Here is a 16,969-nt window from a genome sequence, read left to right as displayed (position 1 = left end):
CAAGAAAACATTTAATAAATAAAAACACTCTTAATTCTAGTGAATCTGTTTTGAGATAGGAAGCAATAATCTTTGGAGGGAAAAGAGGGAAGTACAGCTATATGGTCACTTTACCAGGTCTAGCATTAAGACAGGCACTTATGGCCCAGAATTATCAAGACAGGCACTCATGACCTAGCATCAAGTTAGATGTTCACAGGCTTAAAAAAAAAAAAAAAACAATAGACACTTATGGGCTAGAAGCAAGACATGGCCTAAAATTAGGGTAGGGACTTATAGCCTAGTATTAAGGTAGGTATTTATGAAAAGAAGAGGTAAATCGTTTTTTACTTTTTCTAATTAGTTTGCAAGTAACAACTTTCCCTTCTTTTCATTTGTTATAAAAACTACAAATTCAACCATTAATACAAAAAGTGATCAGGCAAGTATTTCACTTGTATCCTTTTCCAAAATATGATCATCTCAATAATAAGTTCCACAAATCCACACTTTTCAAAAGTCTTATAGATTATGAATCAGAAGATAATTCTCCTTTTTTTGTAATAAACATTTTTATTTATACTTTTGGGTTCCAATTTTTATTCCTCCTTCCCTCCCTCCATATGGCAAGCAATCAGATATGGGTTATACATGTATGATTATGTAAAACATTACCATGTTTGTCATTTTGTACAAGAAAACTTGAATTAAAAAAATGAAAGAAAGTGAAAAATAGCATGCTTCAGCATATTCCATCAATATCAGTTCTTTCTTTGGAGATAGATAGTAATGTCTCATCAATAGTCTTTAGATAATTCTCTTTTTTAAAATGTATTTATTCTGAATCTGAACACCAAATAATATGGGCATTTCCATATTCATAAGAACAGAAAAGAGGACTGTGCTTAAAACTGCAGATCTCTATTATGGTAGTTTTCTAGTTAAGTATATAATAAATCCAAGGTTGTCCTTGTCTGAGAGAAGCTAATTCTCTAATTAAGAAGTTAATTTCCCTACAAACCATCTTTTAATTTAATTTCTGAAAAATATAAACTTTACCAAGAAGTAAACAAATAATAGAACTTAACCCAAGAGAACAAGAACAACAAAAATCTCTCCAAATTCTCAGCACAGCTTCCTAAAGAACACAGCAAATAAATTTATATTTGGATTTTTAAAAAGATATTAAAATCTCCAACTTTTAGAAACCAACCCGGGGCAGCTAGGTGGAGCAGTGGATAGAGCACCGGCCCTGGATTCAGGAGGACCTGAGTTCAAATCCGGCCTCAGACACTTAACACTTACTAGCTGTGTGACCTTAGGCAAGTCACTTAACCCCAATTGCCTCACTAAAAAAAAAAAAAAAAAAAAAAACAACCCTTTCCACTTCGGAAACAAGAAGGTAATTTAGTCCCAAGTAACAATATTAACCCTCCAAACCAACCAAAAGGGGCAGTTCTGCAACATGAATTCTATTTTATTTCACTCAGTACACTTAAGATCCATTATTTTCCTAGCATATCACTGATTCCAGCAGAATGTATGCAGCAAGCTGAAACACTTAACAGTAATTTACTGGAATCGTGGCATTATTTCAAATATTCAAAAGGTTTTCAAAGTGAAAATAGGGACAAGATATTGGCACTCAAAAAAGTTTACCAATCTCAAAAGGAGATAAGGTAGACTATCACCCTCACATATAAACACACAAATTCTCTTTATGTGCACAAGTACATGTTTAAATGAAGATTTGGGATATAATATCTCAAGTCAAGAGCAGTAATTCTGTTACCAACTTCCACTGAACACCTGGTGTGATTGACTAAAAAATTAGAGCATAATGTTGCAATTTTTAAAGAAATATTAATGCCGAGGTAAAACTTTTTATATCTTTTTAAAATAAATCTTCTTTTATCTTTCACTACTTAATTTAACTAAGGTTTCCATGGGTTTAAGTAGAGTAAGCAAGGCTCCTAAAGCAGGATTCCTATGATCAAAAATCCTAGCTTTGGGGAGGATAAAGCACTGGCCCTGAATTCAGGAGTACCTGAGTTCAAATCTGGCCTCAGACACTTGACACTTACTAGCTGTGTGACCCTGGACAAGTCACTTAACCCTCATTGCCCCACTAACAAAAAAAAATTTTTTTTTTAAATCCTAGCCTTTCTTTGGCTAGAAACTTTCATTTAACCCCATCTTCTACTTTCTGCTTATCAATTATTAGGGAATCACTCCCATTTGACTTTCCAAATTCCCTGCTTCTTCCTTATCCTCATGAAAAGCAAAGAGAAAAAATCCATAGAGCAAATTTTTTACTGGACTTAACAGTTGTTTTTTTCCCTAATCTATTAGCCAGGTTCCTATTCCAAGCATTTTTCTCTCAGAAAGTTGGTGGTGTTACTTTCTCTTTAGAAATGATTAAGTGCTGCTTCTCTTACTTCAAACCAATGAATGTAATTCGAATTAACTGCAGAAAATAAGACAATGTGTTACAACTTTAAAAGTTAATTCTGCGGGGGGGGGGGGGGGGGGGGGGGGGGGGGGGGGGGGGGGAGGCCGTTAGGTGGCACAGTGGATAAAGAAAGCACCAGGCCTGGATTCAGGTGGACCCAAGTTCAAATCTGCCTCCAACACTTGGCACCTACTAGCTGTGGGACCCTGGGCAAGTCACTTAACCCTCAATGCCCTGCAAAAACAAAAAGTTAATTCTGGCTTTTCCCGCCAAGATGGCGCCGAAGACAAAGAAGGAAGCAGTTGTTCCCCCCAAGACAGAAGCCAAGTCTAAAGCCTTGAAGGCCAAGAAGGCAGTATTGAAGGGTGTCCACAGCCACAGAAAGAAGATCCGAACACCCCCCACCTTCCGGTGACCCAAGACTCTAAGACTTCAAAGGCAGCCCAAGTACCCTCGGAAAAGTGCCCCGAGGAGAAACAAGCTAGACCACTGTGCCATCATTAAGTTTCCCTTGACCACTGAGTCTGCTATGAAGAAGACAGAGGACAACAACACCCTTGTCTTCATTGTGGATGATCAGATGAAGCAAGCTGTAAAGAAGCTTTATGACATCGATGTGACCAAAGTCAACACACTGATCAGGCCTGATGGAGAGAAGAAGCCCTATGTCCCACTGGCTCCAGACTAGGATGCTTTGGATGTTGCCAACAAAATTGGAATCATCTAAACTGTGTCCAGGGCAGCTAGGTGGCACAGTGGATAAAGCACCGGCCCTGAATTCAAGAGGACCCGAGTTCAAAAATCTGACTTCAGACACCTGACACTTACTACCTGTGTGACCCTGAGCAAATCACTTAACCCTTGTTGTCCTGCAAAAAAAAAAAAATAATGATAATAATAAACTGTTCATCATACTACTCCACTACAATAAAAATTTCCAGTATTAAAACAAAAGTTAATTCTGTATTGGAAAAGAAAAAGCATCTCATTTATTGCTTAAAATCCCTGAGAAACTAAGTCGAGTTCTCAACTGCAACCTATTTCTTTTTTTTTTTTTTTTTGGTTTTTTGGGGGGTTTTTTGGTTTTGCAGGCAATGGGGGTTAAGTGACTTGCCCAGGGTCACACAGCTAGTGTTAAGTGTTTGAGGCCGGATTTGAACTCAGGTACTCCTGAATCCAGGGCCAGTGCTCTATCCACTGCACCATCTAACTGCCCCCTGCAACCTATTTCTACAAAGTTACCAGATGAATTTTTCCAACTAACAAAATGAGGAAGGTAAAATTATGTCTTATAAATCTAACCAGAATGGACAAATAAAAAAGTCAAACTAAAAAGGTGCTCTTACTTTGAAGCATATTCAATATACTGGCTGTGTGGCCCTGAGCAACTTAACTCCTTGGTGCTCTGGAGGGCAGGCAACTCACTAAAACTAATAGGAGTTCCCAGACTTAAAATCTGGAGTTTTACACCAGTGGAAATCACAGTTCCAATCTCTAGCCCTATGTTTCTGTGCATTTCTGTCTAGAACAATCAGATAGCTATTTTGCAAAAAATAAATCAATAAACCTTACCACCAGCAGACCATGCCTATCCATAAGCATGACACAGGCCCATCCCCCCAACATGCCCTGGCCAGCACCCCAGTCTTTGTTAATATCCAGCAGCTGGAACCCAAATACTAACCTGATTTTCTCTTTTTGGATAGCAACTACTAGCCAAGTGCTTCACCCAAACAGGATGCTCAGTATTCTCCCTCATTTTATGGAGAGGTAGATCTGAAGAACCAGGATGAATAGGACACACCATTGGATAGCACTAACCTTAACCTTAAAACAGTGCCAGTGAGGGCAGCTAGGGGGCGTAGTGGATAGAGCACCGGCCCTGGAGTCAGGAGTACCTGAGTTCAAATCCAGCCTCAGACACTTAATACTTACTAGCTGTGTGACCCTGGGCAAGTCACTTAACCCCAATTGCCTCAAAAATAAAATAAAATAAAAACATTAAAAAAAAAAACCACGTTCTTTAAAAAAAAAAAAACCAGTGCCAGTGAATTTCTGCCAAATCAAATTAAATTCCACAAATATTACATGCCCAGAGTGTCTTCTCCTTCTTTAGATTCTTCTAGGACACTTCATTTGATTATTTCCTTTGATCCACTAACTCTATCAAATATCAGGCCTCTTTGTATTCAAAATAACCCCCCAATAGATGACAAATTCCATTAAGGCAGAGGTTACATTGTTTTTCATATTTGTAATCCCTGAACATAGGGGAGAAAGTCTTATACAATGCTTGTTAAACAAAATTATTTTATTTTCAACATAACTGATGAATTAAATGAACGAAAGACCAATATTTCTATGGGCTCCTCTCAAGCTTGGTCTTTTGTCAAGTAACATTATCTATAACAAAAAGTTGTTTTGAATATCATCATGGATCCAAATGGAGCTAACAGGTGTTATGGACAGCCAGCAGCTAGAGTGGATTCCACTAAAGGGTATGAAAAATGCCTATTGTTCAGACACACAGTTGGAAGACCAGTCCACCAGCCTATGTATGTGAGACAGGCCCCAGAAATGAGCTGATTTCAGAAAAGGTAGAAGAGAGTGGGATGGACTGCATGTAGGCAACTGTACCTACCTTAGAATAGAACAAAACAAGACAACTAGCCTGGCAGTACCACGTGGTTATGAATTTTCAAATGCCCTAACCTCTGAAGAATCAAGTCCCTGGGTGACCCACAGGTCAATGGAGAGAGGGCTGGTGCATGAAGAGAAAGAAGCATTGTTCCACTAATCACTTGTATGCAAGGAGTCAGACAGCATTCAGGAAATATGTGATCAGAAAGGAGGCAGGCCAGGTTATGTATTAACAACAAAGGATGACAGGTCTTCCTGCTGGAAGGAACTTCAGAGATCCTTTAGTCCAGCCCCCTGATATTTAACAGTTCAGGAAATGAAGCCCCACATGTCTTAAGTGACTTGCTCAAAGCCAAACAGGTAGTGACAGAAGTAGGACTGGACTCCAAATTCAGCACTCTTTACCTGGTACCAGATAGCTTAAGGAGTACCCTGGCACCCACAAAGTGTAAAAGGACCTAAAAAGGGCCCTCCTGCAAGCTGAGCACAGCATGGAAGGCAACATGAACAAGCACTGAAAGAATCCAGCAGGATGAGAAGGAATGGATGGATTGCAACTTGCATCAATGGAGATAATGCTGCCCTGAGGAGGTCACAAATCCACTGAAGCATCAAAGTGTAAGTGACTGATGTTAAGCTGCCACCCCATGGAACTGGAAATAACCAGCAGGTCTAGATGCCTGAGACCATTCCTGGTTAAAGATAATGAGCACAGACAAGGCAGTGTGGTACAGCGGAAAGATTGTGGGATTTAGAGTCAGAAGACCGAAGTTCAAATACCAGCTCTTCTTATATGACCACTGACAAGTCATATAACCTCCCTAGGTCTCATTTCCTCATCTGTAAAATGAAAGCGTTTCATTCTATAATAGATGGCTTTCTAAAGTCTCTTTTGAGTTCTAAGTCTATGACCCAGTACCCTAAAAGAGATTTTCTTTAAAAGCTGATTTCAAAATTGGGTTGATGTCTATCAATTGGGCAATGGATGAACAAACTGTGGAATGAGATTAGGATGGAACACTATTGTGCTGTAAGAAATGATGAGCAGGATGCTATCAGAAGGACTTATGAAAAATGCAATACAGGGGCAGCTAGGTGGTGCAGTGGATAGAGCGCCAGCCCTGGAGTCAGGAGGACCCGAGTTCAAATCCAGCCACAGACACTTAACACTTACTAGCTGTGTGACCCTGGGCAAGTAACTTAACCCCAACTGTCACACACACACACACACACACACACACACACACACACACACAAAGATATTCACAAAGAAAAACGCAATACATCTACAGAGAAAGAACTGATGGTATCTGAATATAAACTAAAGTATAATTTTTTTGTTAATTTCTAATATGGAAATATTTTGCACGACTGCACATGTATAAAATATTGAATTGCTTAAGTTCTTAAGGAGAGGTGGGGAGGGAGAGAGAAAGAGAATTTAGAACACAAAGTTAAAAAAATCAATGTGGGGGCAGCTAGGTGGCGCAGTGGATAAAGCACTGGCCCTGGAGTCAGGAGGACCTGAGTTCAAATCTGACCTCAGACACTTAACACTAGCTGTATGACCTTGGGCAAGTCACTTAACCCCAATTGCTTCACCAAAAAAAAAAAATAGATAGATAGATAGATATAGATATAGATATAGATATAGATATAAAATCAATGTGAAAATTTATTTTTACATGTAACTTGAGGAAAATTCCAAATAAATAAATAAATAAAATAAGTCTATAACACCCTGGAACCCTCTGTTCTTATTGGCTAAACAAATAATTAAATTCAATTCATCATTTTTAGTCTTTATTATAAGAGATGGCTCTCTGGGAAAAGAAAGGGAGGAATACATTGGGAAATGAAGATAATATAGAAACAAAAATGTAAATAAAAATTTATTTTTAAAAATCCAGTTATAAGAATTGGATATTGAAGGGATATCTATCAATTGGAAAATGGCTGAACAAGCTGTGGTATATGAATGTGATGGAATACAATTGTACTATAAGAAATGATAACAAGGAGATTTAAGAAAAACCTAGATTTACATGAACTGATACAAAATGAAGTGAGCAGAACCAGAATATTGTACAGTATCAGGAGCATTGTGAAATGATCAACTATAATAGACTTAGGGCTTCTCAACAATACAATGAATGATCCACAAGACCAGAAGACTCATGATGGAAAATGTTCTCCACATCCAAGAAAAGAAATGATGAAACCTAAATGCAGATTGAAACATACTATTTTTGCTTTATTTTTTCATGGCTTTATCCTTTTGTAAATGGTTTCTTCTTTCACAACATGACTCATGTGGAAATATGTTTTACATGATTGCACATATATAATCTATGTTAAATTCCTCTTAAAGAATGGAGAGGGAGAAAATTTGGAACTTAAAACTTTATAAAAAATGAATGTTAAAAATTGTCCTTATGGGGGCAGCTAGGTGGCACAGTGGATAGAGCACCGGCCCTGGATTCAGGAGGACCCGAGTTCGGATCCAGCCTCAGACACTTAACAATTACTAGCTGTGTGACCCTGGGCAAGTCACTTAACCCCAATTGCCTCACCAAAAAAATTTTTTTTTTAATTTTTAAAAAATTGTCTTTATGAATAATTGGAAAAATAAAACATTGAAATTAAAAAAAAATCTTTAACTCAATTCCATAGTTTTATATAGTTTAACTAATGTGCAAATAAGAGCAAAAGCCCTACTTGATGACATTTAGATTGGGACTGGATTTAATTCCAACAAGCATTCACTACACATCCTTCATTTCAAAGAGACCAATGACATCATGGGGTGATGTCTTGACTTGCCCATGAATTGCATTTAAGTGAGGCAGAGTTGCAAAGTCATCAGCCTCACTTTCTCTTCCTGTGTCACGGAAGTCCAGTGGCCAGACAAAAGTCAAGACAACTGGCAATGGCCTGGGATGCAGCTCTTAGCGCCTTGATGGTTGCTGGAACAAATTGTTCTCATCCACCCAATGCACAGGGGAAAATCTTCACATTTAGGCAGACATCCCCCAAACTCACTGAAGGGTTTGAGGTCTATCAATAACTCTCAACCTGGTTCAGCTGTCAAGATAATTTTACCAGGGAGTGGCCACTGCACGTACTATAGCTTCTTGGAGTCACAGGTGAGAGTTGGGTGGACACCAAAGGTGGATAAGCAGCTCTGAAAAAGGTTCACAAGCCCTCCCACCAGAGGTGCTGGTCCTCCCTGAACACCCCAACCATCCTAGATGAGAAAGATACAGAGATATATGTGATACAGACCATGTCCTCAAAGAATATAATCTAATAAGAAAATAAATATGATTCAGGAGAAAGAATGAAAGGAGTCAAAGCCCTGTGGGCCTCTATAACATGAGCTTTCTTCAAACTAGGAATAGTTAGGCACCAGGCACAGCAACCTCCAAAATAACACTACAAGAATGAAACTACCTACTCTTTCTTTACCAGACAGGCAAAGATTTACTATGGACATCCCTAACTCAGTTATCTGTACCCAGTCAGACCATTGATGTGTCAGAGCTAAGATCAGAATTTAAAATAAACAAGAAAGAATACTAGTGAGAAAATGATATGGTATCTAAAAAGATTTAATCTTAAATTAAACAAGCTTTTGACATTTTTTAAATGGGAAATGGACAATAGAAATGACAGTGACACCAACTATAATTTCATCCACAAGTTAAACCCACATAAATTAACTACCACAAGAATTCAGAAAGCACCTTAGGCAGCAAACCTGTGTCTGTCTTGCCAGAGATGCCTGCCAAAGATAACACCAGTTTGGAAAATAAACTCATCCGTACAATCTCACAAAAAAAGATGAGCAATTATAAGTAGCATCATCTCATAAAACAGAGAGAAACAACAATACATAAGACTAATCAATGAAAGCTTAACAAGATAACCAACTAGGTAGAGTTATCCCAAGGGCATTAAAGGATGACAAGAGAAAAAAAACTACATAGAAGAAAAATGGAAAAGATTTCCAAAAATTATCACAACAAACTTTATCTTACATGTGGATTCCTAAAAATCACAGACCCTGGGATACTTATAGGAGAAGAAATAGCACCAAATTCAGAGAACAAGGATGGAAATGATAATAGCCAGAGTTAACACAATGGTTTAAGGTTTAAAAAACACTTTATGAATGTTATCTCATAGGAGCATCTAGGTGGCGTAGTGGATAAAGCACCAGCCCTGGACTCAGGAGGATCTGAGTTCAAATCTGACCTCAGACACTTGACACTTACTAGCTGTGTAACCCTGGGCAAGTCACTAAACCCTCATTGCCCCACCAAAAAAAAAGAAAGAAAGAAAGAGAGAGAGAAAGAGAAAAAAAAGAAGAAAAAAATGAATGTTATCTCATTTGATCCTCATAACTCCAGGAAGTATGTGCTATTATCTCCATTGTACAAATGAGGAAATTGAGGCAGACAGAAATTAAGTGACTTGCCCAGAATCACAAAGTCAGTGAGTATGTGAATCTGGATTTGAACTCAGATCTTCCTGACTCCAAGGCCAGCATTCTATTTATTCACTTAGCTGTCTCAGGAAGAAATAGCAGAATGGGATCAAATAATAGAAAGAAGACCTATGGAGTCATTGAGGGACCAATTTGCAAGGTTTTTAAACTAGGGGAAGGTACCAAAGGTGTAGAAAAAAAATCTCAAATCTTAAAATGTCATTAAAAAAAGATAAGCAAGAAAATATCAACTACCACTGACCTATCTACCTACTCTCCTATCTACACAAAATCTATATGAGGATCATCTGCACATGAATCAAGAGCATCCTTGGTAAGGATATCTGTAAGGAGCCAGCTGATTTACCCAAGAACAATAAGAAATTATTCAGAGAAACAGGAAATGGATCTTCCTAAAGCACAGGTCCAACCATGTCACTCTCCCCCTTGCCCTCACCATCCAATAAACTCTTTTTTTTCCTTTCCTTTTTTTTTTTTTTTTTTTGGTGAGGCAATTGGGGTTAAGTGACTTGCCCAGGGTCACACAGCTAGTAAGTGTTAAGTGTCTGAGGCCGGATTTGAACTCAGGTCCTCCTGAATCCAGGGCCAGTGCTTTATCATTCAATAAACTCTTGTTACTCCCATTTACCTCCAGGATCAAATATGAAATCCTGTTTGGCTTTTAAAGCCCTTTATAATCTGGCTCCTTTCCACCATCCTTACACCTTATTCCACTCCACACACCAGCAGCCAAGTGACACTGGCCTTGTGACTGTTCCTCAGACAAGACACTCCACCCATCTATCCACTGGCATTTTCACCCGGAACTACCTCCAGCCATCTCCCCAACTTCCCCCAAATCTCCAAGTCCCACCTTCTGCGAAAAGCCTTTCCCAACCCTCCTTAATCCTGGGGCCTTCCTTCTGAGGTTATCTCCAGTTTATCTTGCCTGTTGTCCCTCCTCAGCACGATGGGATTTCCTTGGGAGCAGGGACTTCGCTGTCCTGCCTTTCTTCATTTACCAGTGCTTAGTGCGGTGTCTGCCACATCACAGGCACAACAGATGCTTATTGACTGACATGGGGAAATATGTTTGGACCAAAGACTACTGGTATAAGTAGAATCCACTGTACTGCAACATTATAAATGAAAAGATTGTAAACTGAACTCTCTGAAATAGAAAAAACCATGAAAATCCCAGAGAGGAGATCAAGAAAAGCACTTCAGTCTCTTCTTCTTTGTCATAAGAGAGGATAGGGAATGATTGACATAAACACAAGTATCAATATAAATTGGTAAGAGCTACCAGCATTCCACAGAACTTTGTGTGTTTCCAAAGGTGGCAGCAGACTTGAGAAGCCTCCTGCTGCCAGACAGGGAAGGCATGGATGGTTTGGTTACATACGGGGGAATAGCAGGGCTTCCAGGAGAGGGGACATCATGAACCAAGACCCAGGTTAGGGGTGTGCCACATACACTAATGGGACAATGAAGTCTTCTGTTTATCTCACCGCATATGTTACAGAACCCGAAGGAATAAACTAACTCCCCTATCTAGCACAATGTCATGGACAGGGTATTTAAATAGCTTATGGTAAAAGAAAAACAAAAACAAAGAAATTATCAGATTTATTATTCCATAGAAACTCTAAAGGAATGTGAATTGAGCATTTTTCAAAAGATAAAATCATAACCAAGATGGGAGAGAGGGAGTCAAGGGGAAATTGTTCCAGAAAACATCTTTCTGCAAATCCCTATGCTACAAGTACAAGTCAATTAAATGACCTTGGGAGGAAAGAAGTGTCACAACTCAGAATACTTTGAACATAGATCCAAAAATGGATCCAAAGCCCTATTCAGTTGGAAAAGAATATAAACAGGAAAGTAAGTAAACAGGTACTTTCTGCCAAGTAAAGAACTATTCTCCTGTCCAACACAGGAGCAAAAGCAAAAAGGTGATAGTAAATTGTTAAGAACAAACATCAGCTGAGTTCAAATCCTGCCTCAGACATTTGACGGTTACTAGCTATGTGACCCTGGGCAAGTCACTTAACCCTCATTGCCCCACCAAAACCAAAAAGAACAAACATCAGTTAAAGGTGAAAAGTGGAAAGGATAAGTTGAAAGCCATGGAAAGCATCAGACATCTTCCCAAGAATCATTTTCATTTTTAAAGTTTAGAGTTTTTAAAATGTGGGCTATGGGGCAGCTAGATGGCGCAGTGGTTAAAGCACCGGCCCTGAATTCAGGAGTACCTGAGTTCAAATCCGGCCTCAGACACTTGACAGTTACTAGCTGTGTGACCCTGGGCAAGTCACTTAACCCCCATTGCCTACAAAAAAAAAAATGTGGGCTAAAGGGTTACTTCGAAAGACACTTAATGAATAAGAAAAGCCAGAAATCGGGGAAGCTAGTTGGCGCAGTGGATAGAGCACTGGCCCTGGGGTCAGGAAGACCTGAGTTCAAATCCGGCTTCAGACACTTGACACTTACTAGCTGTGTAACCCTGGGCAAGTCACTTAACCCCAATTGCCTCACCAAAACAAAACAAAAGCCAGACATCATGGTGGTATACAGGGCAATCATCATCACTAACATTTGTGGAGTACTTACTATGTGCGCTAAACACTTTACAATTATTATCTCATTGGATCTTCACAATAACCCTGGAAGGTGGCTACTGTTATTATCCCCATTTTACAGATGAGGAAACTGAGGCAAACAGAGTCAGAGTGACTTGCCCTGGGGTCACACAGCTAGTACTATCTAAGGCCAAATTTGAACTCAAGTCTTCCTGCCTCCAGGCCTGGAGCTCTCCCCACTACAACACCTCCCTGCCCCAATAAACTTAAAATCCCTCTAATAATTCTGCCTGCCAGTCCTTTAAAAACTTGTTTCCTCACGTAGAATGCACTGAATTTTACATGAATGACAGTTTGTCACATTAAGTCGCCAAAGCTACAGTGAAATAATAAGCAGTCTGTTTTGGAATTGCTCTACTCCCCCTTCCAGAATTCTCCCTTTAAAGATACCAACCCCCCTGCGGACCCCAAGTGTTGCTGTTCAGGTGTGTCCAACTCTTGGTGACCCTATTTGGGATTTTCTCTACAAAGATAATGGAGTGGGTTGCCCTTTCCTTCTTCAGCTAATTTTACAGATGAGGAAACTGAGGCAAACAGGGTGAAGTGACTTGCCCAGGGTTACACAGCTAGTAAGTATCTTACGGTCTAATCTGAACTCATGTCTTCCTGACTCCAGGCCCTGCACTTTATAAAACACTGTGACACCTAACTGCCCTGCAAATTCTGACTTAAGTAATAATCAGTAGTTAGCTCTACCACTAACCTCCCTGGGCACATCAGCATAGGATGGTTGAAATGAATGAAATTTCCCCAACTTTCTGAATAATGAACTAGAAGTCTTGAGTTCTAGGTTCTAATATTGAATCATCTACTAACTGTATCACCTTGTACAACTTAACATCAACTAACCTCACTAGGTTTCTTTTCTACTGTTGTTCATTCAGTCCAAATTACTATCTCCCACCCTGATACCCAATTTTAATAAAAAAAAAACAAAACCAGAAACAATTCTGTCTTGAGCTTCTCCCAAACACCTGCTGTTACTCACTTCTCCAATTCAATTGCCTCAAATTCTATTTCAGTTTCTCACATTCTGATGAGTAGCACGAGTTAGACTATCTTGAATTCCTTCACCAAAAATATTCTGAAGGAAGCATGTGAAATGACCTTACTGATTGTTTTTTTTAAATCCTACAGGTAACATTTTTTTCAGTCTTGATTAAGAGTTTCAGAATTCCCAAGTACTCATTCAACTACCTGCATTTTGATGTACTTGATTAATTTGAAACTAAAGCTAAATAGATAAGGAAGGGGCAACTAGGTGGCACAGTGGATAGAATACCGGCCCTGGAGTCAGGAGGACCTGAGTTCAAATCCAGCCTCCAATACTTGACACTTACTAGTTGTGTGACCCCAGGCAAGTCACTTAACCTCAACTGCCTCTCACACATATACACACACACAAAAGATAACCATACCACCCCATTCCTTCTATTTGTTTCCACTATTTTGAGACATCTTAATATGCTCCAAGAAAGCACATGTCTTTATATTTTATTTCTGAGTCCTCACCTACTAAATAAATATTGCTCTTTAAATTATACCTTCCTTGTTTGAGTAGATGCTATCACAAGACTAGCCATGCCCCAAATCAAAACAGAGCTAAAGCCAAGTATCTAGCTATAAGGTCAAGTTACCAGTTAAATCATATGACAGTTAAGGCAATAGTTATTTTACCTGAAAAATAGGTTAGGTTTTTATCATTAAATTCTACTCCGGAGTCAATCAATAAACACTGGATAAGCTCTTACTATGTGACAGGCCTCAAGCTGAACAAGTGGCATGGGGAGGGGAGGTGTCACAAAGCAAGGCAAAAGCCAGGCCCTAGAGTTTCCAATGGTCCTTTTTAAATTGTTTTTTAAAATTTTAGGCAGTTTTATTCCAAGTACCAAAATACACTGCTCAGATTTCTAACAAGGCACCTATTTAATAATGATGTACTGAAAGAAATTCAATTCTTGTTTCTTGTTCTAGCAAGAAACAATTAAGTTCTAACCCTTAGAGCCTATTCTTTATCCTAAAACTATTTCTCAGAACCTGCAAAGCTACTCAATTCAACAGACCCTTACTAAGTGCCTAGTAACTATTTGAGACCTAAAACTGTCCTGTTATAAATAAGTTGAATTTCAAAATGAGGGAGAAAGGAAAGGAAGCAGCTAGGTGGTGCAGTGGATAAAGCACCGGCCCTGGATTCAGGAGGACCTGAGTTCAAATCTGGCCTCAGACACTTGACACTTACTAGCTGTGTGACCCTGGGCAAGTCACTTAACCCCAATTGCCTCACACACACAAAAAGAAAAGAAAAGAAAGAAAAGGAAGGAGGGATGGAAGCAGGAAGGAAAGGAGGGAAGGACAAAGGAAGGAAGACAGGAAAGGAGAGAGAAAGGGAGGGAGGGAGGGCAAGAAGGAAGGAAGGAAAATCAATCTGAGTCAGGTAGGAGATAGTTTCTAAAAACTGAAGAATAATCTTGCATGGCAAACAAATGCCCAGAACAAAAGAAAAGCACCTCAGTGGTCTAAGACCAAGTTCAGTCTGACTCTTCTTGACCCCATTTTGGGTTTTCTTGGCAAAGATGCTGGAGTGTTTTGCCATTGCCTTCTCTAGCTCATTTGACAGATGAGGAAAGTGAGGTAAACAGGGTGAGGTGACTTGTCCAGGTCCATACAGCTTAGGAGTGTCTAAGGCTACATTTGAACTCAGAAGATGAATCTTCTTGACTCTAGTCCTGGCACTCTATCCACTGTGTCACCCAGATGCCCCAAGTTCAGTTTTAGTGAGTTTAGATGAGGAGAAAATATTACTCCTCTCTTTTTCTTCTAAGTTTTGAGTTTGGCTTCAGCCAAACTGGAAAGAGTATTAAACATAAGATAAAAATTTATCAGTTCAAAAGGATGTTCATTTTTTTTTGCCCTTAAAGCAAATTAGAGATGAAATGAGGAATATGCCCAGTATCATGGAAAGAATACTTGCCCTGGATTCCTACTTCAATTCCCATCTCTAAGGTTAACTAGCTACATGCCCTTGGGTAAGTCACTTCACCATCCTCAACTGGAAAATAAAGAAGTTGGACTGGACAGTCTTTATTCTAATCCAGGCCTAGTTCAGGCCACTCCAGTGATTCAGGCTCAGTATTAGAACATCAGGAGATTCTCATGGACCATCAAAGTCAATAAAAATCAAGTTGTTCCAATAAAAGGTTTCAAAAGGATACAATTCCTAATTACTTATGCAAATGGATATTCCTGCCACTGCTTATGAGGCCCCTTCCAGCTCTAGAACTGGGGTCCTCATTAATTTAGTTCAGAATCCTTTTAATAAAGATAATGTTTTAGTAACAGAAGCTGTATCTTATTCACTTCTCCCCCTCTGACTCTGCACCTGTACTATCCCAAGGTGACCAAGAATGAGGAAAAAAAAAAAGCCCACAGGCATGCAACTCATTAACAGTATAACCAAACCTTAAACTCACAGACTTTAACCTAAAGTGGCCAACCACCCATTTCTGGCAGGGTTGCTGAGGAAAATTATTTCACCCATCACTGTGTTTTTAAAGAACCAATGATGGGGGCAGCTAGGTGGTGCAGTGGGTAAAGCACTGGCCTTGGATTCAGGAGGACCTGAGTTCAAATCCAGCCTCAGACACTTGACACTTACTAGCTGTGTGACCCTGGGCAAGTCACTTAACCCTCATTGCCCTTCCAAAAAAACAAACAAACAAATAAAGAACCAATGATTATAAGGTAGAGTATTCTTATAAAGAAAGTGACCTCTATATTTTTCAGATACCATATTAACCTTCATTCAGCTATCAAACCAGCAAGCATTTATTAAGCAACTACCATGTTCAAAGCAGCAGGGATACAAAGAGAGAACTAAACCGTCCCTGCCCTCAAGAAGCTTACATTACACTAGTGTAAAGCAACACTGTACACAAATAATACAAAACAGAAACAAAGTAAACGCACAGCCATCTCAGAGGAGATCAAGAAAGGCCTCTTTATAAAAAGTAGCAATGGAGCTTAACTTTAAAGGGGGCTAGGGACTTAAGGAGACAGAGGTAAGAGGGGAGTGAATTACAGAATGGTGAACAGCCTAGGCCAAGTTGTGGAGTGGGAGATAGGCTGTCCATTATAGAGAAGAGGAAGCAGGACAACTTAGCTCCAACATGGAGTGAGTGTGTGAGGGTGAGTAATGTCAGATCAGTCTGGAAGTCTAGGTGGAGGCTACCAGTGAAGGGCTTCAAATACCAGACAGAGGACTTTATTTTATCCTAGAGACAACAGACAACCCAAAAGTTTCTCTCTTTTTTTGGCCTTAGGGAGAATGGTCACACTTGCACTTTTTTTTTTTTTTTTTTTTTTTTTTTTTAGTGAGGCAATTGGGGTTAAGTGACTTGCCCAGGGTCACACAGCTAGTAAGTGTTAAGTGTCTGAGGCCGGATTTGAACTCAGGGAGTCCTGAATCCAGGGCCGGTGCTCTATCCACTGTGCCACCTAGCTGCCCCAAAATTACCATCTAGGGGCAGCTAGGTGGCTCAATGTTTTTAACTTTTTTTTTTTTTTTTAAGTGAGGCAATTGGGGTTAAGTGACTTGCCCAGGGTCACACAGCTAGTAAGTGTTAAGTGTCTGAGGCCGGATTTGAACTCAGGTCCTCCTGACTCCAGGGCCGGTGCTCTATCCACTGCGCCACCTAGTTGCCCCACACTTGCACTTTTAAAATACCTGACACCTAGTGGAGGGTGGATTGGAAGCCAAAACCAATTAGG

General features: G+C 39.6%; 1 protein-coding gene and 1 pseudogene across 1 annotated transcript in view; one reads left to right on the top strand and one right to left on the bottom strand.

Moving 5' to 3' along the window:
* EIF2AK3 (eukaryotic translation initiation factor 2 alpha kinase 3) overlaps positions 1-16,969 on the bottom strand; it is an 81,739-nt gene that overhangs the window by 58,012 nt on the left and 6,758 nt on the right. The window lies entirely within an intron of this gene.
* On the top strand, positions 2,706-3,158 carry LOC122743231 (annotated as a pseudogene).

The sequence above is a fragment of the Dromiciops gliroides genome, chromosome 2, assembly GCF_019393635.1.
Source record: "Dromiciops gliroides isolate mDroGli1 chromosome 2, mDroGli1.pri, whole genome shotgun sequence".
Lineage (NCBI taxonomy): Eukaryota > Metazoa > Chordata > Mammalia > Microbiotheria > Microbiotheriidae > Dromiciops > Dromiciops gliroides.
This window is presented reverse-complemented; position numbering and strand designations above follow the sequence as displayed.